Source organism: Sorex fumeus, unplaced genomic scaffold (assembly GCF_029834395.1).
Source record: "Sorex fumeus unplaced genomic scaffold, SorFum_2.1 ptg000078l, whole genome shotgun sequence".
Classification (NCBI taxonomy): Eukaryota; Metazoa; Chordata; class Mammalia; order Eulipotyphla; family Soricidae; genus Sorex; species Sorex fumeus.
In genome coordinates, this window is record NW_026606135.1 from 6,353,297 (window position 1) to 6,374,253 (window position 20,957).

General features: G+C 37.0%; 1 pseudogene; it reads right to left on the minus strand.

Annotated features, from left to right (window-relative positions):
- Positions 1 to 238: 238 nt before the first annotated feature.
- Positions 239 to 10,051, minus strand: LOC130038607 (WD repeat domain phosphoinositide-interacting protein 4-like; annotated as a pseudogene).
- Positions 10,052 to 20,957: the final 10,906 nt, after the last annotated feature.

The following is a 20,957-nucleotide window of genomic DNA, read 5'->3' on the forward strand; positions in this document are numbered from 1 at the left end:
AAATCCCCCCCTCCCAGGGCTTTTTATTTGTTTCCAGCACATTAGAGATACCACCTTTTGAGTTTTTTTTTTAAATCCCCACAGTTGGTTTAGGGGAGTCCCTCTAGATCCCTAACAGTCTTCTGGCTGGCATGACAGAGGGTCCATTCTTCTGGGGCCCAGGCTCCTGGGCACACATTCATCAAAGGCACCTTGTTGTCCAAAAGTTCTTGGGGGAAGTGAACTGTTTGAACACTGTTTAAGTGCCAATTGTTCTAAGTGCCAAGAAAGTATCCGCAACCTGTTTGCTGGCTGTGGTCTCCACAGCACCCACTCTGTCCCCCCCACCCCAGAAAACAAAACAAAACCAAACCCCCAAATGTTGCAATATGCCACTGCGGGCCTTCAACACAACACACAAGATTGTTAAAAGATCATCATCATCACAGATGTCAAGGTAAACATCAAAAGCCTCTCTGTGGCAGTTTCCATCCCGAGTGAAGATGTGTTTGTGGAAGGTTCCTTTTGCTCAGATGGCAATGAAAGAGTTGACGGTTTTAGAAGTATAGTGACCAAAACGCACAGATGCAGGCAGATTCAGCATGCATGGTAAAGTTCACCAGGCTCCAGTATGCATCCATGGACTGCCCAATCATGACTCCCACTTTGCCCATACTTCTCCAGTGTGGAAAGGGGTGGAGGTGGGATGTCTTTGAGAGCGGAGATATGAGCTGTGCCTTGATCACTTGATCACACAGGATGGAGGAGTCGTGGCTGACGTTGATGCATTAGAGGGTGGCAAGGCCCTTGCCCCAGCGCAGCTCCACCAAGTTTCTCCTTCGACTCCACATCAAACAGGTGAATGCAGTGCCTTTCTGGGAGGCTGAGACCAGGACAGTTTCTGGCTGGTTCAGGGGTATAAAGGGCACTTCACTCTGATAGGTGTTGATCAGAAACCTGGCACTTGAGCAGAATGACAGGTTTGGTGCTCACCAGGATCATGAGTTGCAGGCTCCCACACTTGTGTCTGCGGAATACCAGCAGTTGTTTCTCTAGGCTGGGACTCAGAGATCACAGAGTCACTTAGCGCTGTTTCATCCATCGAGCTCAGTTAGCTTTCGAGAGGACTGTTGAAAGAATACCCGTAGATGCGGTCCTGTAGCATGACGAGGATTTTGTTATGGGGCATGCGCACAGCCAGCACTGGCTTGGGTAAAGGTGAACTCCAGCAAAAGCTTGTCCTTGGAGTCCTTGCCCTCCTGGGCATTGTCCCAAACTAGCACTGAGATCTTGGAAAACTTGGGCCTGCTACTGCCACCCACCAGTGCCAGCAGATTGAAGCCATGCAGAGTTTCCACCAGGCCCATATTGCCTATCTGTTCAGATGCCCCTTCTCCAGCAATTGTAGATCCACCCCCATCTCTATGTAAATCCACAAACCTTTCTCTATAGTGGAGCAAAAGCAGCTGTAGTCTTTGTTGATACATAGGTTGGTTACTCAAAAAGTGGCTGCCGAGTCATATGGTCCAGACTTGCTTCCTCGTGATCTCAATCTCTGTGAAGAGGCCAGCAGAGTGCTCTGATATGTAACTTCACCAGCTTCTGCTACCTCAGCCCAGGTTCTTTCCCTTTTAAGTTTCTGCCTTCCCCTTCAGCAGCACCATATTCCTTTTATTTTTGTGTCCCCATAGTGGAATTTGGCACTTGTGGGGCAAAGATAGTGGGTCTAATCCCAGGGTTTTTAGGTGTCAATCTTGTGTACACCCTGCCCTGTAGTCCCAGAATCCTGCTCTTCTGTGATTTGTGTCTTAAGTCTCAAAATAGTTGAAACATGACCCTGCATCTATCTGCTGTAAGAAACCTGGAATTAGATGATGCCTTCTGTGGGTATTCTGAGCAGACAAGACAGTTTCTTCTTCCTAATCCTAAACTCTTTTGACATAAATGGTTATAGATTTTGTTTCCATATGGCAAGTCCCCAAGTTATGGTCACTATGATGGAAAATTAATTAGATCTGAGTGTGGAAAGAAGTACTCAAATGCCCAGAAATACCAGTCTCTGAAGAGTTGCTGAAAGGTTCTTTGGCCTTGCTGAACTGCTCAGTACATGCCACAAGCAAGATCTTACTATGACTGTTTTTGTCTAAAGTTTTTCCTGCTTTGTTTGTCTTATTCCTTATTTCTCTCATTCTTTGTTTCCTTCCTTCCTTCCTTCCTTCCTTCCTTCCTTCCTTCCTTCCTTCCTTCCTTCCTTCCTTCCTCCTCCTCCTCCTCCTCCTCCTCTTCTTTCTTTCTTTCTTTCTTTCTTTCTTTCTTTCTTTCTTTCTTTCTTTCTTTCTTTCTTTCTTTCTTTCTTTCTTTCCTGCATTCTTCCTTTCGCTCCTTCTTTCTTTAAGCCTTTTTTCCCCTTTTTACAATGCAAAGAACTGAGTCCAGAGCTTCACAAAGGAGAGGTAGAGAATCTATCACTGAGACTCATCTGTCTCAAGATTTTCTTTTAATACTCTCTTTTTATATCTTTATTGAGGAAGGTCTCATTTTCTCCACTTTCCACCAAGAGTGTGGCCTGTTTATAAGAAAAGTTCACTTTGCTCTTTCACATTTAGATAACATCTAGTCAATGCTTTACCATAGGGATATATTGCATTAGTTTCAGTCACTTAAATAATATATTTAGTTCATGTATAAATAGAACCAAATGATCGTAGTTGTTTTGAGATGCCTCTATTATCATACTTTCACCATAAACTCTTTCTTCATTTATCATTTCTGTAATGAGATAGGTAGAATAAGGTCACCTGGAAAAAGCCTTTTATTAATTCTCAGAATCCACATGTATGTTATATTGGTACTATGGCAAAGGGGACTTCACATATATGATTAAAGATCTTGAGATGGTTACTTCAGAGGTTCCAGTGTCATCATCAAGTATGTCCTAAAATTGAAACACCTCCTGGATTTTGTCTTAGAAAGTTTTGAGGGGAACAGTGTCAAAAGTGAAATGCTGCAAACTTCTAAGATGTAGAAGAGGCCAACATCATGGGCCTTTTCTAGAAACTGGAAAATGAATCCAAGAAAATATATCTTCCCTGATGACTTCAGAAAGAATGTAATCTTGCTGATATCTTGGATTTAGCTGATGAGATCTCTGAATGATTTCTAATGTACAGAATGGTGAGTAAATAAAGTTATTTTCGCCATCTATTTTTATAATTTGTTACAGTGCCCCTAGACAGCTAATGTAGTTGAGAAAGAACCAGGTATTAGTTCATAGGCTCAGTCTCACTCTGTTTACTAATATTTGTGTAAAATTTTTCCTGCAGAAAAATAATTTTTCTTCTACTCTCTTTCCTCCTAGACTCCAAAATTGGTGGCATGTAGTTGTCTTTCAGATTGCTTTGATTTCCTGGCAGATCAGTGGCTTTTTCTGAATGGCTCTGCTTCTGATGAAGAAATTCTCTGTCTCACTTTTCTCAGTTGTTTGGCAATAGCATTGGGATGGGGTTATAATTAAATAGTTTCTTTATATTCAAAAATTTAAACTGTTTGTTTTGAAGTATTAAAAGAAGATGGAAATAAAATCCCATAATTATGTGTGGAATTTAGCATATACACAATGGAATACTATGCAGCTGCAAGGAAAAATGAGATCATGTAGTTTGCTAGTTTGCTTCAATCTTGTTGGAAGTGGAAGATAATTTGAGTGGAGCAAGCCAAAAGAAAAACAAGCACAGGATGATCTCTTTTATCAGTGATATAAAAGAGATCATCCTGGAATAACTGGATGAGGAAATGTAATGTAGTAAAGCGGGATGCCAAGATCAGCCTAGACCCCAGAATATAGGGAGGAGGCCAGAGAAGGAAAGAAATTGAGATGGAAGTGGGTCAGAAGAGGGTCAGGAGGCTTGTATATACTAGTGATGGGGAAAGTGGTGTAGCTGTATGTATCCAAAACAGAGACTCAACCACACTGAAAACATGAGATTTAAGCTACAGCCATAGAACTTTAAAATGTGCTTGTCAAGGTGACATGTGGGGGTTGTGGGGGCAGGTAGAAGGAAGTTGACACTGGCGGTGAGATTGATGTTGAAATTTTGCATGCCTAAAATCCCACTATCAATAACTTTGTAAACCATAGTTCTTTAAATATTTTTTTAAGTAGGGGGAAAATTCAATTTGTTATTATCATTTATGTGTAATTTCCTATCATATTTTAGTTTCTGCTATTGTGGAGACTAGCTGGGCTTTGAAGTAAGTAACTCAGGAACTTTCCATGTGAATTTCACATGAATTGTCTACTTAGAAATTTATGCCCAGCATTCTGTATGTACCCTCCCATATCAGTAAACCTATTTTCCTAAAGTATTACTTATAATACTTTGATGGGAAAGCATTAATTTCAAGTGTACAGATTATCTTATTTAGTTTTTCCAGAAAGGAAATGAAGTTAATCAGCTTTCCAGAAGACAGAAGTTTTGAGATTATCTCTTGTTATGCGATATTATTTGTGCTTTCAAGTGAGCCTCTTGTTATAGTCTCCTACTCTTTTGAGAGGCTATAGACACATTTGTTCCGTTTATAAAAACATTAGTCCTGGGGCAATCTTTGATTCTTCTAATTTTCTATTAAAGTTATTTAGTTGCTCCCAAATAGTTCAGTTAAAATATTTAGCACAAATCTGACACATAGCATATGCTCAATAAATGTTGGAAATTATTGTAATTGTTGCTATGAAGCTTTTACTATAGTTAGTGTAATTGAAGGCTCAGAGAACAGATTTTACATTTAAAATGTTTTTATCATTTTTATAGAGAAAATCCAAATTTCCCTTTGAATTCTGCTCCATTATAAGAGATGCAGTCACATGAAGAAATTCCCAAATACTGAAGCTTCATGTTCACTCACTGTATCAGGCATCACTGGAGATGGTGTAGGATCTTATGAGGAAGGTACCTATTTTAGAAAAATGTTATAATTACAGAGAAAAAATGTGTAACTATAATTATGTATGAAATTATGTATGATGATGAATGCTATCTAGACTTATTATTGCAGCAATTTGGTAATATGTACGGTGAATATATACCAGAAGCTAATATAATATATGTCAAGTATGCCTCAGTAACAATGAATTCAATAAGAAATATTAAAATTGCAAATTTTATGTCTAAAGACATCGTTTTTACACTAACATTATATTATATACTTAGTTAAGCTCATACACATTATTTTATTTGTCATATCACTTTTCCTTGTCCAAAGAGACTTCTTGCTTTCTTCACCTCTTTTCATTTCAAAACCTAATAAAAGTTGGCTTCAGTCACCCTTACATCATTAAAATTACTTTTTCAGTATCATTAAGAATTTCATTGAAGATTTCATTATTAACTGCATTAGCACTTTTAATTCTTATATATGCCTACCTGGGGAAAATTTTTCTTTTATGTCTCCTCTAGGGCTGGAGCGATAGCACAGCGGGTAGGGCGTCTGCCTTGCACGCAGCCAACATGGCCGACCCGAGTTCGATTCCTCCGCCCCTCTCGGAGAGCCCGGCAAGCTACCGAGAGTATCTCGCCCGCACGGCAGAGCCTGGCAAGCTTCCCGTGACGTATTCGATATGCCAAACACAGTAACAACAAAGTCTCCAATGGAGACGTTACTGGACCCGCTCGAGCAAATCGATGATCAACGGGAGGGCCTTTACTTACTTTACTTACTTACTTATCACTCCATCCTCTTATTTATACATCCTTCCCCCTTTTTTATGATATATCATGATTTATAATACTTTAATGATGGTTTCATGGTTATATTGTTCCAATGCCCCTCTTGGAGAGCCCGGCAAACTACCAAGAATATGGCAAAGCCTGGCAAGCTAACTGTGACATATTCAATATGCCAAAATAGTAACAAGTCTCATAATGGAGATGTTATTGGTGCCTCTCCAGCAAATCGGTGAACAACGGGAGGACAGTGCTATACAGTGCTACTGTTCCAATACCACCAGACTGGCTGCCTCCCCACCAGTTTATCAAGGACCCCCCCTATGACCTCTACCCTCAGATAAGTTTAGATCTGTAGACCAAGTCTCCAGTTCTGTTGTCTTTGGTTATTTGTTGTTCTTTGTTTTTGGTTTGTATTATAGATCCCACATATGAGAAAGATCATTCTGTGTCTGTCCCTTTCTTTCAGACTGACTTCGCTAAGCATGATATCCTCCAGTTCCATTTTGTGTAGTGGAAAATTGTATAATTTCATCTTTTCTTATATCTGAATATATGTTCCATTGAGTATATGTTCCACATTTTTCTTTATCCAATAACATGCTCTTAGACAATTGAGCTGTTTCTAGATATCTGCAATGAACATAGGAACACAAATGTCTTTTCACAATAGTACTTTTGGGCCCTTGGGGTAGATGCTGAGAAATGAAATAGCTGGTCTTATGGAAATTCAACTTTTAGTGTTTTAGAAATGTCAATATTGTTTTACAAGAGTTTGACCCAGTTAACATTCTCAACAACAATGAATGAGTGTTACTTTCCTCCAACATCAACATATTTTATTCCTATTTTATACTGACAAATTTTGGCACATAGAAGAGTTGTATAGATAGTGAACTTCCTACTTTTCACTAAATTTCCATTCATAAATTACGACCACGGTACGCTTATAACAACTATGAAGTTCTTTCAGGTGTGATATCTTATCTAAAGTACAGAACCTACTTTGCTTCCACCAGCATTTCAACTAATGTCTTTTTACTATTCCAGGGTCCTCTATTGTAATTCCTCACTGAAAGAGAGAAGGGTTAATTACTTTGATACCCTAATATCAGAATAATTAAACCCTAGGTTTCTCAAAAACAAACAAACAAACAAACATATTAATATGTGACAAAGAAGATCAGTATATATCAATAGAGGTTTGGTCATCAAAAATATATAAAAGAAATATGCACTCCACATGAGAGTGACTATATTAAATTTAATTAAAAACTTAAATATTAACAAAGAAAAATGAGTGACACAATAGTAGGAGTCACCAATACCCCATTTTAAATAAAATTTTGTAGATAGAAAAATCAAAGAGGAAACATTGGACTTGAGCATTTAGACCAACAAACCTAACAGACATATGAGAACATTTTGTCTAACAGCTGCATAAGATATATTCTTTGCAATCACATGGAGCATTCCCCAGGATAAATCACATAATAGATCACAAAACAAGTCTTAGCAAATTTAAAAAGAGTGGAATCATACCAAGTATCATTCCTGACCGCAAAGTATGAATCTAGAAATCAATAACAGGTGGAAATCTGGGAAAATCAGAAATATGTGGAAATGAAAACACACACTCCAGAACAACAATCAATGGGTCAAAGAAGATAACAAAAGAAGATCTGTAGCTATCTTAAAAAGTGAAAGCACCATGAAAAACATGAACAAAACTAAAGATTTTGCCCTTAGTTTCAGTGTAGCTATACATCAATTTTCATCATTCATTTTCATTTCATCATCCTGTTATTCGTCGATTGCCTCAAGCAGGCCCCAGTAATGTCTCTTTCATCCTAGCCCTGAGATTATATTCAAGGCTCTTTAGGAGAATGAGACCCATCATTGTTACTGGTATTTGGCATATTTGGTAGGCCATGGGGAGTTTGCCAGACTCTGCCCTGTGGGCAGGCTACATTCAATAGCCTGCAAGTTTGTCCAAAGTAGGAATGAGACAATAAGATGTCATAAAAAAAAGTTCTGATAAGATGTCGCGCGGCCGCAAATGCGACCGCGCGGTTCCGGGATCTGGATTTTATAGTCTCTGAGTCTTGGCCGCTGATGGGATTACATGGCGCCAGGGGGCCAGGTGGTGGGTATGACCCCCGCCTACTGGAATTTGGAGGATCTGGGTGGAAGATGCTTGACTCCAATCCGAGTAGGCTTGGAGGTCTCGGCCCCGGAACCTGCGTGGCTTTGTCCCTCTGCCAGTACCTTCATGTGTGCGGAGAGTGGTCTCAGCATGGTGGTGGCTGGTCCTGAAGGTCTTCGGCTGCCGGAACCCTGGTCGGGGTGGGGAGGAAAGCTCAACCCGCTCCAATATACTAAAATTGGAACGATACGTCAATTTAAAATTGAAATTTATCTGCTTTAAAAGGCAACTGCCTAAGATGATAGGTATCCTGTATTCTATGCTGTTAAATGTGCTACATGTAGCTTGGAACATGTGAAAAGCAGCAACTGTGACTAAAGAACCGAGATAAAATTTTTATGTAGTTTTAAGCAATTTAAATTTAAAAAGTTGAATATGGTTAGTGGGTCCCATATGAGTACAAAGTGGAAGATTCACTTACATGTTTGATAAATCACTGATCGATGACTGTGTTTAGGTGTTGAAATGTAGCACTTGAGGTTTTCCTGTTAGTTATATCTTTGGAAAAGGAATGTTTAAAGAGAAAAATACAAGAAAAAGCTTTTTAGCAGCTATAAAAATTATGCTTTTTTTTAAAAAAAAGGAATTGCTGTTTAATAGTAATAATAGGATATTTCTGGAAACATGGGGAGGGGTTGATTAATCAACCCCTCCATAGAAAAAGCATGGCCAAAGAGACTTGTGTAGCTTTCAGAGCTGAGATGTCAGGGTGAGGATATCAGGAAAGAAGAAGGACTCTGAGGACCTGGAACTGAACTGGAAAGAAATTAATACAGGCAGGATTGATTAGAGAAAGTTATGAAGAATTATACTGGGTTAGGAACTCAAAGGAACTGATTTTGCTTATGTGAGTCAATGTGGAATTTGGAAAAAGAAAGACACAGTCTACTTTGTCTCATCGTTTCAGAAGCCCATGGATACCTCAGTGTGAGGATGGATTGTGCTGATAGAAGAATTCGATCACAATGGAAATTTCTACTGTAGCACTCATTAAAACGAGTGGCATCCATTCAGCCCATCTGTGTTGATGCATTGTTGATGTTCGTACACGGTATGGATGAAGTTGACATGCAATTAAGACAAAACAGTAATTTGTTTTCAGAGACCCTATTGCTGTACTTAGAGACTCAATGGCCAGTATATGGCTCTTTTATTTAGTGATGGAGAAATGACTTAATAATTCCTAAGTACTACAAAGTGAAAAAAGGATTGCAGTTTTATAGAGACCAACCATTGAGTTCTAAGTAGGAACAGACATGTTTGTTTATTTATCTCCAGCTTCCTTAAGATAATAAAATATCAGATTTAGTGGACCAAAATCTGTAACAGCATCCTGAATTAATCATTTTTCTCAAGAACGGGATCTACCCTCAGGGAATAAGCTTAAAAACTGAACATTCTTCATCAGAATATTTTGTAGAAGGTGATAAATGCTTTTCACTGCGTTAGTGATGTATATATAAGTAGATAAAACTACTAAGAGAAAAAAACTCTACTTAAAAATGTTTGAAAGCTGTATATGGTAAGTGATAGTGTCCACCAGCACCTAAACTCAGCTCGATGATTTCCCCCAAGTACCTTACTTACCTCACTCTGCACTGTGTGGGGGTACTGAAAAGGAAGAGGCTAAAGTGAAGAAACCCTACAGAAATCTGTGAAGAGAGTGAGTGGCCTGGAGGTAAGACTGAGTCTCTACGGACAGATGCTGAGTCAGGGCTAAATCAGGCCGGCAGTGTAAGTGAGAGCTGGAGAATCAGATCATCTACAGTGGGATCTGGACACAATATTAGCAAAAGAGATCAGAGAGAAAGTGGAGAACCAGATTGTATGAGGTTTGGCTGGTGAGCAGCAGAGCTTTTCCAGGGAATAAGGTGGAAGGCATACATGGGCAAACAGATCCAGGCAATCAGGATTGGACAACTGAATTTAGGTGGTTATCAAAAATTGCTCACACTGTGTATTAATTTTTCAGGTTCCCAGAAACTTAGTGAGGGACTTAAACAATGAATTGTAGTATCTCACTGTCCTGGAGGCTAGAGTTTTAGTCAAAGTGTTGGCAGGGTATGTTAGTTACCTCATAATGCTGTGATGGAGAATCTCTTTCAAGCCCCTGTCTCCTTGGCCTGTCGATGACAATCTTCATGTTCACCTGGAATCTTCGTGTTCACAGACAGCAATTTTCCTGTCTAGGTAGAATGTCATGTGAATGCATAAAAATTTTTCTTTTGTATAGAGATGCCAATTATCTGTTTAGGACAATACTCTGATGGTCTCATTTTGACTTGATTAATAAAGAACCCATCTTCAAATGCAGTTATCTTGTGAGGTATTGGTTTATGACCTCAACATATCTTTTTTGATGGCAAAACAAATTAAATCTGGAAGACTCTGAACAAATTTATTCTTGTAGTGCACTGTTCACATTTTCTGTTTAATTTTTAATAATTTTTATGATTAACAACAACTAGTTGTTCCTAGTGCAACTTCTAGAAAGTATTTCCAAATGTTTACTTTGGATATAAATTTTCCCTTTTTCTCTGCCTCAAATAATGCTTTTTTCCATTTTTCCATGTACCAATTTGTATTTTAAATTAAATTTTTTTCTTGAGTTCTTAGGCCATATGTGGCTCTTAGCTCAGGTATTCTTGGAAGGGCTTGAAGGGCCATATAAAGATCCTGGACTCAAACCTGGGCTGATCACATATAGGCCAGTGTCTGAACCCCTATACTATCTGTTCTATTTTTCATGGTAAGAGTAAATAATTTGACATATAATAATTGTGAAACTGAAATGGACACACTTAACTATTTCCATGTTCCAATGAGGCAAGTATGACTAAGTTGTATGCTAAGTGTTTTTTTGGATTTAGCCACAAAAGACACTCTGATCACATGCTACACAGTAAACTTCTCCCATATGGACTTCCAGGACATACTGACACCCTAGAGGAGCCTGCAAGTGTCTAAAAGTCATGTGCTATGGACTGAATATTTGTAGCCCTACAAATTCATATGGGGAACATAATTCCCAAAGTGAGGGATTTGGTAATATGTGTGTTTTGGCAGAAAATTTGATTATGAATTCATAGGATTAAAAAGAGGAAGAAACATAAAATCTGTCTCTCTTACCCTCCTCCTCTACATCCCTCCTTCTTCTCTTCTTCCTTCTTTTCTATATGCCATGTGAGAAAACAGCCTTGTGTAAGCTAGGGAGCAGGTCCTCACCAGGTAACACATTTTTAAATCATTAATGAGGAGGATCCAGGATAAGTTAAACATAAACATCATTAGATAAATGAATCCTTGTTCTCAAGAAAATTGATCTAGGTGTCTGAATGAGTGACCACGATATAGAGGAGAACAAAATAACACTTAAAAGTATATCACCTCAAAGAAGCCAAATGATTGTGCAGAAGCAACCGGTTTGTGGAAGATGTGAGTTGAACATGAAGCTTTATGATGGATAGGGTTTCCCTAGACAGCAAAAGAACGAGTCGGGTTGAAGTTGTTATGACAGATATAATCTCATTTATGAGGCATGTTAGGCTTAAGAAGCAAGCAGAGTAAATATTCAGGAGTTAAGAGAAGACATTTTTGGCTGTGGGTTTGTTTCCTACCCATAAACAAAATATCCAATAGCTTATATTACAAGATTGAAAAGAGCATGGATGGTCCAGTCTGTATAACATGGAATCACATGAGCTCTAATTCTTTACTGTGAAGCAAAACAGCAGTCTCTGTCTTTGGGCAGAGACTATGAGATAGAGGTAAAGTTGTAGTTCAATTTTTATGATTGAATTATAGAGAGGGAACTGGACAGTAGAGGAAAATGGACCTAGGATGTTGAAAAGACAGCCTTTGGAATGATCCAGGAGAATATCTTTAACACACACACTCACACACACACACACACACACACAGATTTAACACCAGTGAGTGAACTTGACTCTAATCTAAAAACTAAGAACAGAGTCAAAGTGTTTAAATGAAGTCTACAAAGCTCTACAGTAAAGGTAAAGGTAAAGGCCCTCCCATTGATCGTCGATTTGCTCGAGCGGGCCCAGTAACGTCTCCATTGGAGACTTTGTTGTTACTGTGTCTGGCATATCCAATACTCTCGGTAGCTTGCCGGGCTCTCCGAGAGGGGCGGAGGAATCGAACTCGGGTCGGCCATGTTGGCCGCGTGTAAGGCGAACGCCCTACCTGCTGTGCTATCGCTCTAGCTCTACAGTAGATGTTCTTAAAAAATATGATATAGCATTTAGGACAACAGGACTAATTTTAGTTGCTTCTGCTGGTTTCAAGGAGGTTCTCACATTCTTAAATTTTCATGCTGTGAGAGTTTGATGAAACTGCAAATGAACTACTCCTACTGGCTTAGAGCTGGAAAAGCATACGATGGTCAGAGAATAGCATGCAACACAGGTTAGCCTTTTCATGGGCAAAGGGATTTATGCAGCTATATTTTCATTGTTCTGTTTGGTTACGTTTCTGTTATGCTGGGGGGGCTATACTTGGCAATGCTTATGGCTGCCTCCTGGCTCTGTGCTCAGAAGTAACTTCTCGAAAGGCTTGAGAAACCAGATGTGGCATTTGAAATTGAGAGGGGGTCAGTCTAATGTGAGGTAAGTGACGTAGTTTTCATACTATTTCTCAGGCCCTTATGGTGCTCTTTTAGCAAGACAAAAGAGAGAATTGGACTTTTAATGAAGTGATTACAAAAATGTTAAAAGTGTTTCTGCAGATATAATCATTGAGGTCAGATATGCGTTATCAAGCCAACAACACGGTAAATTCATAGCACTTAGTGGCACTTTTTGATAGTTTAAGAAAGTTTGCTAGCTCTCCCAAACTGTTAGCCACATGGCTATTTGGCAGAATCATGAACATGTGGAATAGTGATCATACATATTTACTAAATATAAGGCTGGGATTTTACTGAGAAAGTCAGTTTCTCTGTCTTCCTTCTTTAATTACTGTTTTTGTCTTTTTTTTTTTTTCCAAAAGGCGATCAATACTCTTGGGAATTATGGGACTTACAAACTCCAGGTACCAGAAGAATTAAGAAGGTGAAACAAGAAAAACATAGAAATAGTTAAGGATTTTAATCTTATTTAAAATTGAGAAGACATGAAGTCTAACCATAACACTTACAAATCACCTGCTACCAACTGGTGATGGGTGGAAAAGCATATCTGGCCATATGGGGCAACTGCCCTAATGGATGACAGTAGTAAATTGGACAAGTGGATCTACCACTTATCACTTGTGACTGTCAGTTACCACATCTATAAAAGGGAACACTTATAAATCTCATTCAATGGGTTGTGGTAAGAGTCAAATGAAGTAATTACATGAGCCACAAATTCGACAAATAGGTATATTTTAAACATTATTTTTCAGTACTTGGACAGACCAATTGAGCTTGGCCAGCTGCAACAGGGAACCTAGACTGCTGCCTTCGAGCTGCTGTAATTCAATATGAAACTAAGGAAATCACATGTAAACTAAATACTCTGGGAATTCTTGAATCTTGACTACATATAAGCCCCTGAGAACACTTCACAACATTTTATACCAGTTCCCTATAGTAAAAAGGTCCATATGGTCTCAAATTATCTTGACCTTTGTTCATCTACTATTTCTCAGATGGAGTTTTCGAAAAGTTTGGTGCTGACCCTTTGAATGAAACATGCCCAACAGCTCAGATTGCTCAACAAAAATACAATGACACTTAGGCCTCCACCTTTCTCCAAACAACCACTTTACTAATGTTAGTGCACGAAGTTGCTGAGTCTGTTTCCAATTATCCTGGGAAGCTGCAGGCGTAGACTTACCCTTTGCTCAGGATCCTGTTGGGCCTCCATGGAAAGAAGGACACAGAAAACACTTACCAAGAAAGGACATTTCCTTTTACGTGCTATTGGCACCTTCCTGAGTATGGCCACATTGTATGAGAAATGGGGCCAGAGGGAATAATATTCTTTCGACATGTATTTATTGAGCACTTTGATGTTTTGGAAACTATTCAGGGAATTAGAGAAAGAAAAATATAACAAGATAAAGTGCCTGTCCCTCTGAAGCTTACAGTCTAGTTGAGCAAATAGCTCTATCTATCCACCCATTCATCTACCTGTCTATCTATCTATCTATCTATCTATCTATCTATCTATCTATCTATCATCTATCTATCTATATTTCTATTATCTATCTATCTATCTTTCTACCTTTGTGTATATCTATTTGTATCTACATATTTTCTTTAATTTGTGGGTGAGTATTCTCTGGCAAGAATAGCAAGAATCATGTAAAGTCAAATATAGGAGGATTAGTGACTCGTGAATAAGAGTGAGGTTGGAAGAAAGTTATTTTAAATAATTGGTCAGTGAATGACTCCTTGGAGAAGGCAATAGTTGGACAAAATCGTGCATGTAGTAAGCCAAGTACATATTTGGGAAAACAAATCTTCCAGATAAAGGGTAAAAGGTGATATGGGTGAAAATGGTATCACTGAAGAGGTATGGGTTAGAGAAAAAGTGTGTTAGAAAGATCAGAAAATTAGACAAAGCAGTTGAACAACTGCAGGATAATCCTGGGCCAGCTTTCTCTCTGCTTATCTCCCATCTCTAACCTCTCGCACATCCACTTGGAAATGGCATTACATTATCACACATCTAGATGATACTTTACTCCTTTCTTCATTTCATATATTCGCTTTCATAATATTATTTTTTTATCAGTTTGGGTCATTGTTAAGGGATAATAAAGATACAGAAAAGAGGACAGAGTTGTACATCTGTGGATTTTCAAATACTGAATATACTCAGGTGAAGACGCTGAACACAATTGCATCTTTGTGTTTTTTTTTTTTCTCTAAATATCTGCATAGAGTCAAACTAACACATCAGTTAACTTTGTCACTTTGGGAACTTTATAAAATTGGAGTCACATAACAGTTTTCTGTTCTTTCAATTTTTTTGATTCTTTTATTTAACATGATATTTATGTGATTCATCCATATTTGCATTCAATTAAGCATCATTCATTCTCTTGCTCCTGGTATCCTATTGTGAAAATATACCTCACTTTTTGTGTGAAGAATGGCCTCATTTAGAATATTCTAGCTTTCAGGCATAACAACATGCTATAAAACTTTCAAACCGTTGATGAACAGATACATGAATTTTTGTTCAATTTATGCCTAGGAGTCAAATAACTTACTCCTGGAATAGTTAAGCTAGAGTTAAGATGGTAAGATGAATAGTAACAAAGACTTTTTAATGCTGACTCACTTAAAAATAATATTTTTATGGTAATAAAAGTAATACATATTTATTGGGAATTTGCAAATAGAAAAGTAAAACAAAATGAAATTACATGTAAGATTCTGTTTTTTGTGATGCATAGGGTGTGATCTAAGTTCCCTCCTGGAGATTCTCGTCAACCAGATAGTGGTTCAATTAAGAGCCTATGTTTGTGGAACTTCTAAGGTCAGTGATGCCAGGGATTAACGTGGGCCACTTTGACAATGTTCCATAGCTTCCAGGGTCGTATAGGTGGTGCTCAAAGGCTGCACCTAGGGATACTCAGGACCATGTGGTTTTGAGGATCCTACTAGGATCAGTTGCATGAACTGTCTTAATTCTCACACTATCTTTATCCCTAAGAGACATTATTTTATAATAAATCATTGGAATTATGCCATGTATCTTTATAAATTTTGCTATTTTCATTTTGCAGAGCAGCATTTTATATTAATCAATGTTTCATAAATTGAAGCGTCAAAATAAATTTAGTGATTCTAACTGCTTTTAATGTTTTACTATGGAAGCAGTCCTTCCGTGAATATTACCACATATAATTTATACACACTTTTGATTATTGCTTCAAATGTGTTTTGAGAAACAATTACTGGGCAGAAGCACATTATATAAGAAGTTATTGCTAGTTGTTTTGAGAGTTTTTTTGGGGGGGGAATATCTAGTGGTTCTCAGGATTTATCTCCTGACTCTGTGCTCAAGTATCACTTCCTGGCAGTGCTCAGGAGACAATATATATTATCAAGGATTTAACCTGTGTCTGCTGCATGTAAGAGATGCACCTGACCTGCGGTAGTATCTCTCCAGCCTCTAAAAGTTTTTGGTTTATATTGTGAAATTTCTTGAAAACTAAAGAAAGAATTTATGTGAAGTTTTTAGTCACTGTGATTTACAATACAGTAATGATAGGATTTTATGCACACAAAGTTTGAATGCCATAGACTCTATCAGAGTCTTCTCTCTTTCATTATTGTCCTAGAGTCCCTCTTTAACAACCCTCTCAACCCTGTTTCTCCCATGATAAAATCAGTTCCGTAGACCAATATTCAGATTTTTTTGCCTTTGACAATTTGTTATTATGTTACTATGTTTCTTTATATGCCACATGTAAGATAGATGATTCTGAAAAATATACCTTACTTTCTGACTTAACTATATTCAGCATGATACTCTCCAGATCTATCCACATAGTAACAAATTGTATGAGATCACTTTTCAAAAATAGCTGTATAGTATTTTATTGTATTTTACTATAGTTTCTTTATATAGTCATTTGTTTCTAGATATGGGTTGTTTCCAGATTTTTGGCTATTGTGAATGGTGTTGTAATGAACATAGTACAAATTTCTTTTCCAAATAGAGTTTTGGGGTTTGGGGGGCAGATGCCAAGAACTGGAATTTCTGTGTCACATGAAAAATCAATTCTTACTGAGAAGTGTCAATATTATATTCAAAACTATTGAACCAGTTGACATTCCAACAGAGTGGATGAGAAAATTCATTTTATTAACATAAAAATATGATATTTCATTTAGTATTGTCATGCTAACTAGTAATATTAAATTTATGTGTGTTAAGTGAGCATTTGTATATTTGGAAAGTTGTTTATATCTTTTGTTTATATTATGGGAAATTCAAAACTCTTTCTACTGATTTAGTAGTATTATGCTTTCAGATTACAATTTCATCTTGTGTAATTATCTTTTAATGAATATTTTGCAATTGCTAAAATTTTATAAAAGAAGAACCTCACAGTCAGAAAAGCTGAAGAATATGATTAACATTCCTTTAAAGGAAAGTACATTTTAAGTATATACTTGTATAGCTTATCAAAATACAGTAATTAATTATTTATAATTGGAATGCAACTAGAAGTATGACTGATTCTCTCCCACTGTTCTTAAATCCATATAATTGAAAGATCTCAAAATGACCCAAGGAAATGTCTCCTTCACTGTATTCACTCAACATTTAGAAAAATGGGGGTGCAGAGGATTTGCTAGGTATTAATAACCAGATAGATAACCAGAGATTGGTGTAATAGAATTTAAAATTTTTTTTGATTACTTTATAGTAATACTCATTTTAGAAATATTTTCTTTTGCATTATATGCACAAAGATTCCTGTGCAGTTCTCATTTTATTTGGCAATTCTGTTCATTTTGTGGTGGGCTATGAAAATCAGTGGTCCCTGAATACTAAGACCTTGTAGCTCAGGATGAAAATATAGTTCATCCATCCTTAGGATCTTGAGCAAAGGTCTCTGCCTTAGGTTTGACTTTCTTGGCTGCTGGGCAAACCATCATGGCAGGCACAGTTATACCTTTACATCTTGATGTCTGTTCTGCAACTCTAGACATCTGAAGCTAGTCCCCTCCATGATTACTTTCTGGTGTTCAGATCCATATGTAGAGGTACAGCCTAAATGAGCTCCTGGAGCTCTTCCAGAGCTTTGTGGGAAAGTTGGAGCATGACCGGTGCCAAATGGGCCTGTGTGCAAATTGGACAAGATCCAGAGATGGAAAGATGTCTGAATTCCTCTGAGCGCATCCTTTCGGTGAACATTTCCCAAAGCAAGACTGGCCCCTAAGGATGACATTTCATTAGAGTTCACTTTCTTGGCAATGCACTTTGTAAATCTATAAGGAAGTTTACTTCAAAACCAAAAATCTGGAATGTATCTCTCATCATAAAAATCAGAGTTGCAGAAAATTTCAAAGTGGCATGAGAAATAGAGGTCTTGGATTTAGTAATCACACTGAGCCACACTTCATGGTTGATTGTTTATGGATGTGGGGTGGATTCACCATTCTGCCACAGCTTGAAGTCATCTGGCATCAAGGTGTGAATTAGGAACTATTGAGTTATTCAAGAAGAATTTTTTTCAGGATTTTCTAAGCTTTAATACCTATAGCATTCATAACTAAACAAGCATTAAGAAGTACGCAGATTAATTTTTTTGTATTTCAAAAATAAACAGAGAAATCTACCATTTTGTAAAGCTTACAAATATTACAGGTTAGAATGCATAGTTAGTATATGACTAATATTAATTTTCCATGATCTCCTTCAAGAAAATTAAAAATTAGATAAGACTGAGGACACTGGTTTATGTCTAGATTAAAGTAATCTATAAGACATTAATTATTTATAATTCAGGTAAAATATAAGGTTTCTAACAGTAAATTTCTAGATTTTAGATTGGTCTTATATCAATAATTTCAAAGCTACTGGGGTATTATTTCAAATTTCATGTCTTCTATTTAAACAAAAGAACGAAGTTAAGCCAGTACTTTAATGGGAAATAGCATTAATTAAAGGAAACGCATGATTTAAACCAACTGCCACTGGAATTGAGCAATGAAAAAGAAAAAAAACTCTCAGGAGTTTACTATTCTTTTCTAGTTAAAATAGCCAGAGCTTTGTTCTTAGACTTTACCCAGGGAGATGCAGCAGAAAATAAATCACACCCAGAGAATCTCTTCCTTCCAGCTGTCTGCAGATTTAGTATTGATCACCCCTGAAATAGCTGTGGTTCACGCTGACTTATCCACAGCACACAACATGCTTACTGGAACAGTTCCCTAGTTTCCCAGAGCTTCTCTGTGGGAACTTGGGATAGTGTCTCAGGCTGAACCCTGTGTCTGTTCCCCTCCACAGAACTTACTGACAGGCGCCTGATTACCACTGCAGCCTGGACAACACACTCATTACAATGTGGATGCTTTAGTTGCTGCCTCAGTCAAAATATTTCAATGCTCTGGGACAATAAGCAATCAAAAATTAGATTGGTAATTGTGTACCAGCTGCTGCTCAAACTGTAAGAAACATGGATTCATGCAGGATTTGGTGTTCAAGGCTGGCTGGGATCTTTGTCTCTTTGTATCTTTTGTTCTAGTGTGCCATATAATTAAGTCATTTTTACAGATTTATTGAAGTACAGTCCACAACTAAAATTGTGTATGCTTAGCTATATAATGTATTTCTAAAGTTGTACAGCATGATGACTTACTGTATTCTACATGTGAAATGAATATTATAATCAAGTAAATAAATGGATTTATCACTCACAGTTATTTTAGTGTTTGTGTGTACTAACACCACCTGATACCAATTTTCTTTTCAAATTTAAATTATGCAATGAAGATTATCTATGGTCACTATGCTGTTCCTGAGATTTGTGGAGTTTATTCATATTATAACACAGTATTTGTAACTTTTGGTTACCATCTCCCCATTTCCTCAGCCTTTCCCACTACTGTTGGAAACCAGTGTTCTACACTCTAGCCCTGTGCAATTATTTTTTATTTCACCTATGTGTGAGATCATATAAGTATTGTCATCTTTATTTTGTTTCTGAGTATACTGGTAAAAGAGGAGGTTTCCATATATGGCCTTTATTATATTGAAATCCGTTCTTTATTTATCTAGTTTGTTGAGAATTTTTATTATTAAAGGACCTTGAATTTTGTTAATTGTTTTCTGAATCTATTGGGATGCCTTGCTATTTTTATCCAATATATTCAATGATGTGTCGCATTCATTGATTTGCATATGCTAAACTATTCTTGTAACCCAGAGATAAATAGCACTTGCTAATTGTATATGATCTTTGTAATGTACTATAGAATTCAGTTTGTTAGTACTTTACTGAAGGAGTTTTGTATCTATGAACATCAGGACAGATTTTGTTTTCCTGTGTGCTTGTCTGATTTTGGTGTTAGTGTAATGCTGGCCTCATAAAAATGAATTTGTAAATGTCCCCTTATTAAATAAAGAATTCAACAAAATTTCAGAGAACAGCATGCTGTTTTACATGCTGTAAAATGGGCATTGCATATATGTGAAACTGAGGAACAGGATATTCTCTTCACTAGCCATATGGCCAAGAATACCTCTTTGAAATCCTATGAATTGGTGACTCTGTTAGTGAAATTGGACCCATAATACCCTCCTTACTTTCTTATGAAGATCTAAAAGAGATGGTGAGTGAAGACATAATGAAACAGATTGGTAAGACAGAGACTAAAGAGGTTAATCCACACAAATATGCGAACATATGAGAATTATAGGCAAAGTAAAATAAGATTGACTTTGGCTGAATCCTCAGACATTATGCAAACAAATGAACTTAAAATATAACAGATTAATTTATATAATGTTTTTAATAAGACTTTATTAGTCATAGTTCTAAACTGGTAAAACTGTAATTTTATCATGTGGAAGACCATAAAATTACATTAAGCATTCTTAAAATTGCAAACAAAACTATTATTAATAAAAATGAAATTTTGATAAAAATATTTGAGCAAAAATAACATATTTTGTTCTGTGAAAGACTTGTGAAAAAATAAAATGACAATCTGTAGACTGTGAGAAAGTATTTGTAAACCACATATTCATCAGAGACATATCTGGAATGCATAAAATACACAAAAACTACCAGTAAGTTTATTTTAAATATCAAATTATGAAATGGGCAAATGATACAAACACTTCACTGCAAAGAACAAACAGATGCCAAATAAGCACAAGATATGATACTTACCATCATTCATCATTAAGGAGATATACATTAAAATCACCATCAGATAGTACCACCCCTATCAGAATGGCTAAAATAAATAATGACAATGCCAAATGTTAGATGTGGTATCACTTTATGAATGGATCACTCATACATTACAAAGTGGCTGTATAAAAAGTTATACAGCCACTCTGGAGAAGGAT